This window comes from Lathyrus oleraceus, chromosome 6, assembly GCF_024323335.1.
Source record: "Lathyrus oleraceus cultivar Zhongwan6 chromosome 6, CAAS_Psat_ZW6_1.0, whole genome shotgun sequence".
NCBI classification, from domain to species: Eukaryota; Viridiplantae; Streptophyta; class Magnoliopsida; order Fabales; family Fabaceae; genus Lathyrus; species Lathyrus oleraceus.
In genome coordinates, this window is record NC_066584.1 from 517,393,196 (window position 1) to 517,402,814 (window position 9,619).

The window sequence follows — 9,619 nt, forward strand, 5'->3', positions numbered from 1 at the left end:
GGCGAACCAAAAACAGAAATAAAAGGTTCGGGCAAAAATTAGGGATAAAGAAGAAAAAATGTACACCCGGCAAGTCGAAAACCTGAAAAGGCGACTTGGGGAAAAATGGGTATCCCGGTGGACTGAAAACCCGGAAGGGCGGTCCAGGCAAAAGAGGGATTGAAACGAACAACTGCGTCCAGCATGATCGTTTGCGCTTTGGTTAAAGCACATGGATAATACCCGGTAGGGATCAATCAGAAACGTCTTGTTCAGAAGGCAGAAAGCATGGAGAGTCTGAGGACATATGGGGTGTAACCGAGTTGGAACTCGATGAGATTGCGGGTTTCACATTGCCATTAGGATAGATTTTTCCTTTTGTGCAATTACCTCTTTTCAGGAATTGCTTCCTTTCTATTGCTCAATTTGAGCCACACACTTTTCCAATCAATAAAATGCATATTCAGTCAAATAATTTTGTTTTTTGTTTTTCATAACCGCTTTGATTGCAAAAACATCCGATTATTTTGATAAAGAAATTTGCATTTTAAGACATACAGGTCCCTTCCAATGCATGTTTACAAGATTGAAAGCTTGAAATCTTATTCGGAAGGTCGAGTGACCCAAGTGTTGAAATCTTGACACGTCTGGGGCACGGTTTTATCTAACTATCTGTTTTGCAGGAACTGTTAGGTATTTTCACTCACTTGCAGGTTGTGATGTGGAAGCTTTGTAACAGATCCCCAGAGAGTTCGCTCAGGGACGAATGAATGAAAGAACGGCGAGGTGACGTTGAGGCGTATGATGATCCTTGATGATAATCAAGAAGACTCTTCAAAGTCGGAAGATTTGAAAGTCTATAGAAATTCCCCAGAGGTGAATGAGGAACGGTGAAGAGACGAAGAGGGACGTCCGACGGCCTTTGGAATTAATCAAGAAGACTCTTCAAAGTCGGAAGGTTGAAAAGTATGTATAAATTCTAGGAGTACGTTTCTCGTCGAGCGCGGAGCGATTGGGAGTACAAGATGATGGAGCAGAAAAGGTCCGGACGAGTCTGGGAATTCTCAAAAGTGGAAAGCTGATGCAAGTTTGGGAGGTGGATACCGTGGTTCGACGAGTCGACGGGTGTTCTGTACCAACTTTTCTCATTTCCCAGCTAGGTCCCCAAGCAGAATTAGAGGGCCAAATCCCCAGCAGATCCAAGGTCTGTGATTTCCCAGCCGAGTCAGGATGGTTATCCCCGGCAGGTAAACGGTATTTCCTCAGCAGCCAGGTCTGAAGGTTGCTATTCCCCGAGTGGAGCGGGTTTCAATGAAATATATCTCCAAGTAGTGTTCATCCTACCAGTGGATTGGATGAGTTTCCGTAGCAGACGGATATTTGCATCCCCAACTGAGTTGATTATATCTATGGATTGCATGGGTTGTCCCCAACGGAGTGGCATTCGTTTCCATAGCAGGGTCAGGATGGTTATCCCTAGCAGGGTCAGGATGGTTATCCCCAGCAGGTGTCAGATCGATGCTTCCCCAGTTGCCAGGCCTGGAGGTGGCTGTTTCCCAGCAGAGTATCTGTGAGCATTTCCCCAATGAAGTCGTCAGGTATCTGTGAGGGTTTCTCGAAGCAGAGTCGACATTTATATCCTCAGCAAGTCAAAAGACTGTTGTATCCCCACAGAGTGTTGGTGGTGCTATCCCCAGCAGTTTCTCGAGCGGATTGGGTGCAAAGGAGGTTCTTCCCCAGCAAGGGTTACCTTTTCCCAGCAGCAGTGGTATTCCCCAACAGGGTGGAGATCGGAGTATTGCCGAGTTCCTCAGCAGAGTGTCTCGTGCTCCTCAGCAGAATCCCTTGAGGGGGACGTTTTTATACATTCATCATGAAAAATAGCATAGTATGTTGCATAGAAAAATAATAAATCGCGTAGCATTTCCATAATTATGGAGCATTACGCAGAAAAATCGATCATGCATCATATTGCACGCATACGCTAGTCTCAAACTGTGGTTACTGTTTGAGAGGTGGTTTCATCTGCCGAGCAAGGTGTTACTCCGAGGAGTTCAGAATCATGATTTAATCAAGGTATTCCCCAGTAGTGCGATACTGAAGGAAGTTTTCCGTCGAGCAGAGATGGGAAATGTTGTGCGATCGGTGCAATTCAAGTCGTGGTTACCGCTTGGAGTCTTTATTTCGCCTGAAGGTGAAGATGTTACTCTGAGGAGTTTAACATCATGATGTCAGATCAGCAATGTTCTCCAGAAGTGCGATACTGGAGGAGTTTTTTCCGTCGGACAGAGATGGAAATAAAATCAGAGGACGTTACGCGATCAGCGCGATTTTCGGGGTTCAAATGGAGAAAAGGAGGTGCTGAGGCATTTTCTGGGGTTCAAATAGAGATTGGAGTTGAAGATTGTATCCGGGATGAGGTCCTTAGGATTATCTTCTGGTCATGTGTCACCTTAGACTCTGGCTGAGGCCAATGGAGGTCGTTATAGGTGTCTTCTGAGGAAGAGATACACATGCTATCTTCCTTTTCTGAAGGTATACCCTCTGACATGTCGCCCTCAGAGTGGTGTTTGGTGTTATTTCCGACGTTGCCAGCGGAATTATCACGAGAGATTGGAGATCGGGGTTCAAACGGAGAAAAGAAGATGTGGAGACATTTTCTGGAGATTGGGGTTCAAATGGAGAAAAGAAGACACGAGGTGTTTTCTGGAGATGGGGTTCACAATGGCGATCGTGAGTTATCGTCAGGCGACTGGGGTTCAAACTAGAGAATGGGGTTCATTATTTTGGCAAACAGGAGAGTGGGGTTCAAATGCGGTGATCCGAGGATCATTTGCGCAAGAGAAAATTTTGGGGTTCAAGAAAATGGAAAAAATAGAGAAAATTTTGGGGTTCAAGAAAAGCAGAAAAAGAAAATATAATCCCCAGTGGATGTGTGGTGTTCAGACCATGGTTATCCCTGCGTTACCATTTATTTTGGTATCCAGGTCGATGTTTCTGTTTCGGTGTTCAGACCGACTTTTCCGTACCAGACGGATTTTTGCTTCGAGATTGTTTCTTCGCCGATTCTGACAGGCGTTGTTAATTATTTTCCCATCAGAGTGCAAATTGTTCGTCTGTTCTTGGTATTCAATCACTCTTCATCCTGATCATCTGAAAGCCGAGGCTATTCATATCGACAGGTTCACAGTGGATTGAATAGGGGCAGCTGTAACACCTCAAAATTTGCCCTCCTCTCTTGGGACTAGCTTAACATATTGCATAACATTTTTAGGTCATTAGGCATTGCATATTGCATATCATGTGGTTACATTGTGCAAGCCAGTTTCCCAAGTCTTGATCAGAAGATAAGAGGTCATGTGCATGCTGGGGTTTCATTGGACTGGTCATTAATCATCTGAGGATGTGGAGGTCCAAATTAGGGTTTTTGATGCTCAAGGAGATTGGTCTTCATCTTGTTTGAAATGATTCATCATCATCATCATGGTCTTGATATCATCCAGAAGATTCAAGAAGATTGATCAAATACCTTGAGATTAGGATTTTGACCACTGGTCAACCCTAATCAGTTGCATTGGGCCAATCAGGGCATAGCAAAGAGATGGGGTCTATAATGGATATGGGGATCATCATGTGGTTTCATGGAGCTTATTGAGGCTAGGGTTTCACCCTTGAGCCATTTCATCAGAGAATTGGGGCTCAAATTGATCAGTGCATTGCCAGATTCATTTATCAGTTGAAAAAGTCAACTGTGGTCAACTGTGCTTGATTTTGAGGATTTGGAGGTGGAATTGAGTTAGATACACTTCATTCATGTTGGAACAAGTGTTATTTGACATGTCAAAGCTCAAGAATGGAGAAAATGAAGTCAGAACAAAAAATGCCAAAAATAGAAAGTGACTTGTAATGGAAGTTTCCAAAAATGGAAAGTTTTTGACCTCAAAATTACATGTCTAAGGAAGCTTCAAATGAAAATTTGTTCAACATGAAAGTTGTAGATCTTGGTCTCAACTTTCCAAAAAGTCCAAGAACTTGAAATTCCCATCTATGGTTGGCAAGTTATGGTCCATTCAATTTCAAAAATGACCCATAATCAAAGTGGCATAACTTTCACATGGAGTGTCCAAATTGAGTGATATTTTTATGAGCAAACTCCATTTAACATGTACTTTCATGGTGCATAATTGGAATTCATCAAAAATGGTCAATGCAAAAGGTCAATTTTCAAGTGTGCAATTAAAAAGTCAAGGGCAAAATGGTCCAAATGGAGAAATAATGGGAATTTTGGAATGGGAGTTTTTGCAACACATCACATATGCCAATTAGAAATGGTTTGAATTGTCATGAGTGTTCAAGGTGCAATATTTGGCTAGGCCATTTTTGAACTATCATTTAAAATGCAAAATTTGGCATGACATGTGGAAAATGAATTGTACAAGGCCAATTGATGTGGGATCAAAGCCAACACATCACAAATGATAATTAGAAGATGTCTGAGCTGTCATACAGCTGTCATGAGCCCTTATGTGAAATGCCAATTTTGCCCTTGCATTGAAAATTGCACATTATGCTAATTACATTTCATTTGGTTAATTGGTGATTAAGAGTTGATTAAGGGGTGGTATATATCATTAATCATAACTGAAATGATAAACACAATCACATTTCTCAAGAATCATAACTGAATTTCACCAAGAACCTCTCAAATTCTCCAAAAAGCTTCATCACTTTTTCTCATCAATCTTCATCAATTCTCAATCATTTTGCGAAATTCCTTTTGCTTCATCTTCCATGGATCATTAGCTTGGACTGTTTTGGTGATTTGGTGCAAGGAACCATCAAAATCGTGACTGTTGCAAGGGAGCATAACCATGGCAAATTGAAATTGCTTTCACTTGGATCAACATTGAGCTTAGCTACGAGTTCTATTCACCTTCCTCAACCTTCTTCTTCATCTGTTTTGAAGAATTACATCAAGAAACGCCACGAATCATTACTGTCTTCATTCAAGGTGCAAGATTCGAAACTCTTATTTTCTTAAATTATTATATGCGTTTGAAAGATCGTTGCATGTAGATCGTCATGATGTGCTTAGTTTTGGAAATGATTAACTGTAGAGAGAGATATCATGCTTTGAATGTTTGAATGTGAAACTTTAATTGCTCGATCCCTTCGCCATGGTTAGAATTAGGAGATTTCGTTTGTATATTCGTGATCTACATGCTTAGACCTTTCCAACCATATATCATTTGTGAGTTTTGGTGAGGATTTGAGCGTAACCGAATTGGAAGATGATGATGAACATGAGCACGCGATGAAGACGATTTTCTGGAACTTTTTCCCTGTTTGATCCGCTAATTCGCATGGCAATGTTCAAAAGCTGTTTCCCGCGGAAGCTGAGCCAACCACAGCGTGACAACACATTAATGAGGCTGTGTCGTTTTGGCCTTGGAATCGTTATTTACAAAATTGCCATTGGACTTTTAATTCCTAATTCCATTTTAATAATTATTCAATAATTTAATAAATCTTTAAAAAATCATAAAAAATTCATTATTAATCCAAAATTAGTGAGGATTTTTTTGATAGATCCCAAATTTTGTCTAGAATTTTATAGGCATGATACCATAAGTTGTGCATGGAGAAATTTTGACCTTGCCTATTGATCTTTGACTTGTGTGCATATTTTGTATGTTTTGCCATTTTTAACATGAAATGCTCATACTTGTAAAGAAATGGATGAAAATTTTTGTGCTTATTCTGGACATGCTGGTGGTAATTTTCATGTAGAGTTTGTGAATTTTGGATACTTGGTTGATTAGATATGAATTTTTGGATTAAGGTGTGACAATTTGTGTCACACCAAGCTAGGTCAACTTTCTGATTTTATTTAAAATGCTTAGGGATGTTGGTTTGAGCTAAAATTTTGTGTGGATGATCATTGATATGTCAAGATAACATGTGATTTTTGCTGGAATTTTTGATGACATTTTCTAATTGATTGATAATTTTCTTCTCTGTATGCTCATTTTGTGACATTGTGTGACACATGTTGGCATTTTGCTTGTGAAATTCTCATAGTGTATTGGATGAAGATGGAATTTGACATGAGCATTCTAGAGACATTGTAGGACATCATGGTTTTAATCCCATTCATTTCTAATATGTTGTCACTGTTTTATGAATTATTGAAGTGGATGCTTGCTTGAATGTCTTGGTTTGGATTGAATAATTGTGTCTGGACTTCTTGATTTTCATTGACCTACTTTCTTTTGTCCAATTGAGCTGAAAATTGACATGCTATACATTGAATATGTCCTGTTTTGGTGTGAATGTTTGTGGAATTAATTGAATGGTTTTGGTATGCTTTTGAGTGAAATAGTTCTGTTTGGTCTTTTGGTGTTGCAAATTGCATGATTGATGTTAAATTGTGCATGAAATGATAATGGTGAATGGTATGAGCATGGGACCAATTGCATTTGCTTTTGAATTGTTTTAATGTGATTTTGGTTGAATTGCACTTGCTGTTTAGAATTTTTTATCCCTTTTGGACCCTAGGCTTGGCCTAGTGGTCTTGTTTCTCACATTTGGTTTGGATTTTCAGGATGAAATGCACAATGCTTAAGGAGATTGCTTCAAGGCAATTTGAATTGAGTTTGGTTGATGTTTATGAACTAACTTGATTTTGTTTTGTAGGGATTGATGCTTGAGCTTGAGCTTATAGCTTGCACTTGTGTGCATTAACTTGTGTTGTCTGTATAGATTAACATTTGCTGTTTATTGTTGGTTTGTCTGAGTACTGATGATACTTGATTGATTTCAGGTACATTTAGTCGCTTACAGTTCTTTAAGAACTTGCTTGCTGCTGCTTGGTTTTTAAACCAATTGAGGTAGGACTTCTATTCTTCATGTAGTCTGGAAGACCTGGCCTGTTACTTGGCCAGGCAACTGTCTGAAGTCCTCCTTAAGAGGCGATGTTTGTGGTTGTTTACATTTGTGCCAAGCAGGTAAAGACCTCTATGAGGCAATTGGTGGATCAAAGGGATATGCAATCTATCCCCCACTATTCTGTTGAGTCGTCCCTCTGCTCGCACCACTGTGTTGATGCATTGGGACACAAACCCAAGATCTTGTGCTGTTGCACCATCGAGTCAGAGTCTTTGAGCGTAGAAGGGTCCCTCCATTCTGGACCCACGCTCCTTTGTCTGAAGCTCTCCCTGGTCAGGGATAAGAGCTGTGAAGTCTAATCTTCACTCACCTTTCATCTGCTTCACCTTAGCCTCGCAATGGCAAGGTTAAGAGCGAATACTACCCATGTACAGATGACTTGCTTCGGCAGTCAAACCCATTGTTTGAGCCTCACTTGATTGGCTATAGTGTGTGCTTTGTGAATATTTGTTTGCTTGTATGCTTGTATGCTTGCTTTCTTCCTGGATAGGATTAGCTTGCAGTTGTGCAAGTAGGTAGAAACCTCAACGTAGGGCAATGATGCATGACAACACTAGGCTCGAGTCCAGCTCCCTGGTAGTGTGTCTTCCCTTGGTTTCTGGCTAGATTTTCTTTCCCTTTCAGGGGAACTACATCGCCCTGATCCTCGTTCCAGACGAGGTATGTAGGCAGGAGACCGTGCGAGGTCTCTCCGGGCACTTTTTTTCTTTTTGTATGTGTTTGCTTGTTATATTCTTGTGTGTCAGGATATGGACGTAAGCCCAGCGATTGGCTGTACGTATCCTGATTGTGTTTGTTTGGTTCGGAAGCTGACATAATTCCATCGAGTGGTTGTCGGGTTCCCTGTTTGCCTGTGGGTGTGTGTGTCTTGTTTGGCGTGCGTGAGCCGAACTATAGCAGCTCTGATTCTCGTTTCAGACGAGATATGTAGGCATAGGATGCGATGTCCTATCGAGCTCCCTTCTCTTAGCCCCACCTGCGTTCCCTGTGTGTGTGTGTGTGATGTTTAGCAACCTTTTCTTTATTTTAGAACGTGGATCCCGTCGAGTACGACGGACGTGAGGGGTGCTAATACCTTCCCCTTGCGTAACCGACTCCCTTACCCTTTCTCTTTGGTCGCGAGACCATGCTTTTTCCAGGTTTCTCTGAGCGTTTCCTTTCCCTATCTTGGGATAAATAACGCGCAGTGGCGGCTCTGTGTTGTTTTTTGTTTCAGCCTGCCGGTTGTTTTTCGCGGATGTGACAGTCTTCAGCACTCCAATGTACTTCAAATTTTACACCTTTGTCTCTTGCACGAATGATTGACTTCATAACAGTCAATCCTCGTTTGATTTCTTTTTCAACATTGTTACGTGACCCATTCGCGTCATGGGTATCGTCTTGGCTAGCCATTTTATCTGTAATATAGAAATGATTCAATAAGACCCAAGTAAGACAATGATTCAATACGTGAACACATTCATATACCTTCCATTTCTCTCATGTTACAACAATCTAAACTCTTTTTTTTTTATCATTATTGAATACAAACTCACACACACCTACTGCATGCAAAAGACCAATGCAAACTTATGGTGTTTGGAACATGAACAAACTTGCATCCATAATCATCAAACTTCCAAGCACAAGCTCAAACACACTTCAAATGATATCAGTTTTCAATCAGAAATAAAAAACTCAGTTTGCCCTAAACAACATTAATCAACATAATGCACAAAATGTAAAACTAAGTTTAGAAAATGCCCTAATCAAACACATGAAGAAAGTGAACGGTAACGATGGAGAAGAGAAATACCTTCAAGGTGACGGTAACGATGGAGAAGAAAGTGAACAGTGACGGTGGACGCAGATAACTCAGTGAACGTGAACGCAGCAGCAGAAAAAGGCGACGGCGATGATGACGGTGAGGGAGGGAGAACGAACGGAGGACGAGAGTAATCGCAGTAGAGAGAAAACCCAGTTACAGATAAAGAGGGAAAATAAAGAGACATGCAGTATATGTTATAATTTTAATGTTTACTAAAGGGGACCTTAGAGGGCGCTTCTGAAAGTGCTCTCTAAGGCTTTCCAAAAGCGCCTTCTAAACTGGAAATGTACATGGACTTAGAGAGCGCTTTTTTAAAAGCGCCCTCTAAGGGTAACCTTAGAGGGCGCTTTCACTAAAACGCCCTCTATTGTTGTCCCTCCATTTCCTCATTATTTTTTTTTGGCTTCACTTTAGAGGGCGCTTTGTTACAAAAGCGCCCTCTAAAGGGGGCCTAAGAGGGCGCTTCTAAAAGCGCTCTCTAAGGCTTTCTAAAAGCGCCTTATAAACTGAAAATGTACATGGACATAGAGAGCGCTTTTTAAAAAGCGCCCTCTAAGGTTACCCTTAGAGGGCGCTTTCAATAAAGCGTCCTCTATTGGTGTCCCTCCATTTCCTCATTATTTTTTCGCTTCACTTTAGAGTGCGCTTTGTTACAAAAGCGCCCTCTAAAGTGCGCTGTCTATTCCAATAGTATGCTCCTTATTTTTTCTCTTCACTTTAGAGTGCGCTTTTGTAATAAAGCGCCCTCTAAGGGGCGCTGTCTATTCCAGTTTTTGGCGTAGTGTGTTATGTCTTGTGCTATAAGAAATATGAATAAAGGCAATAAAAGAAAACTAGATTTATTAAGTAGGGTAACTCCCATCCGGTTATTCAATCCAAAAGTCA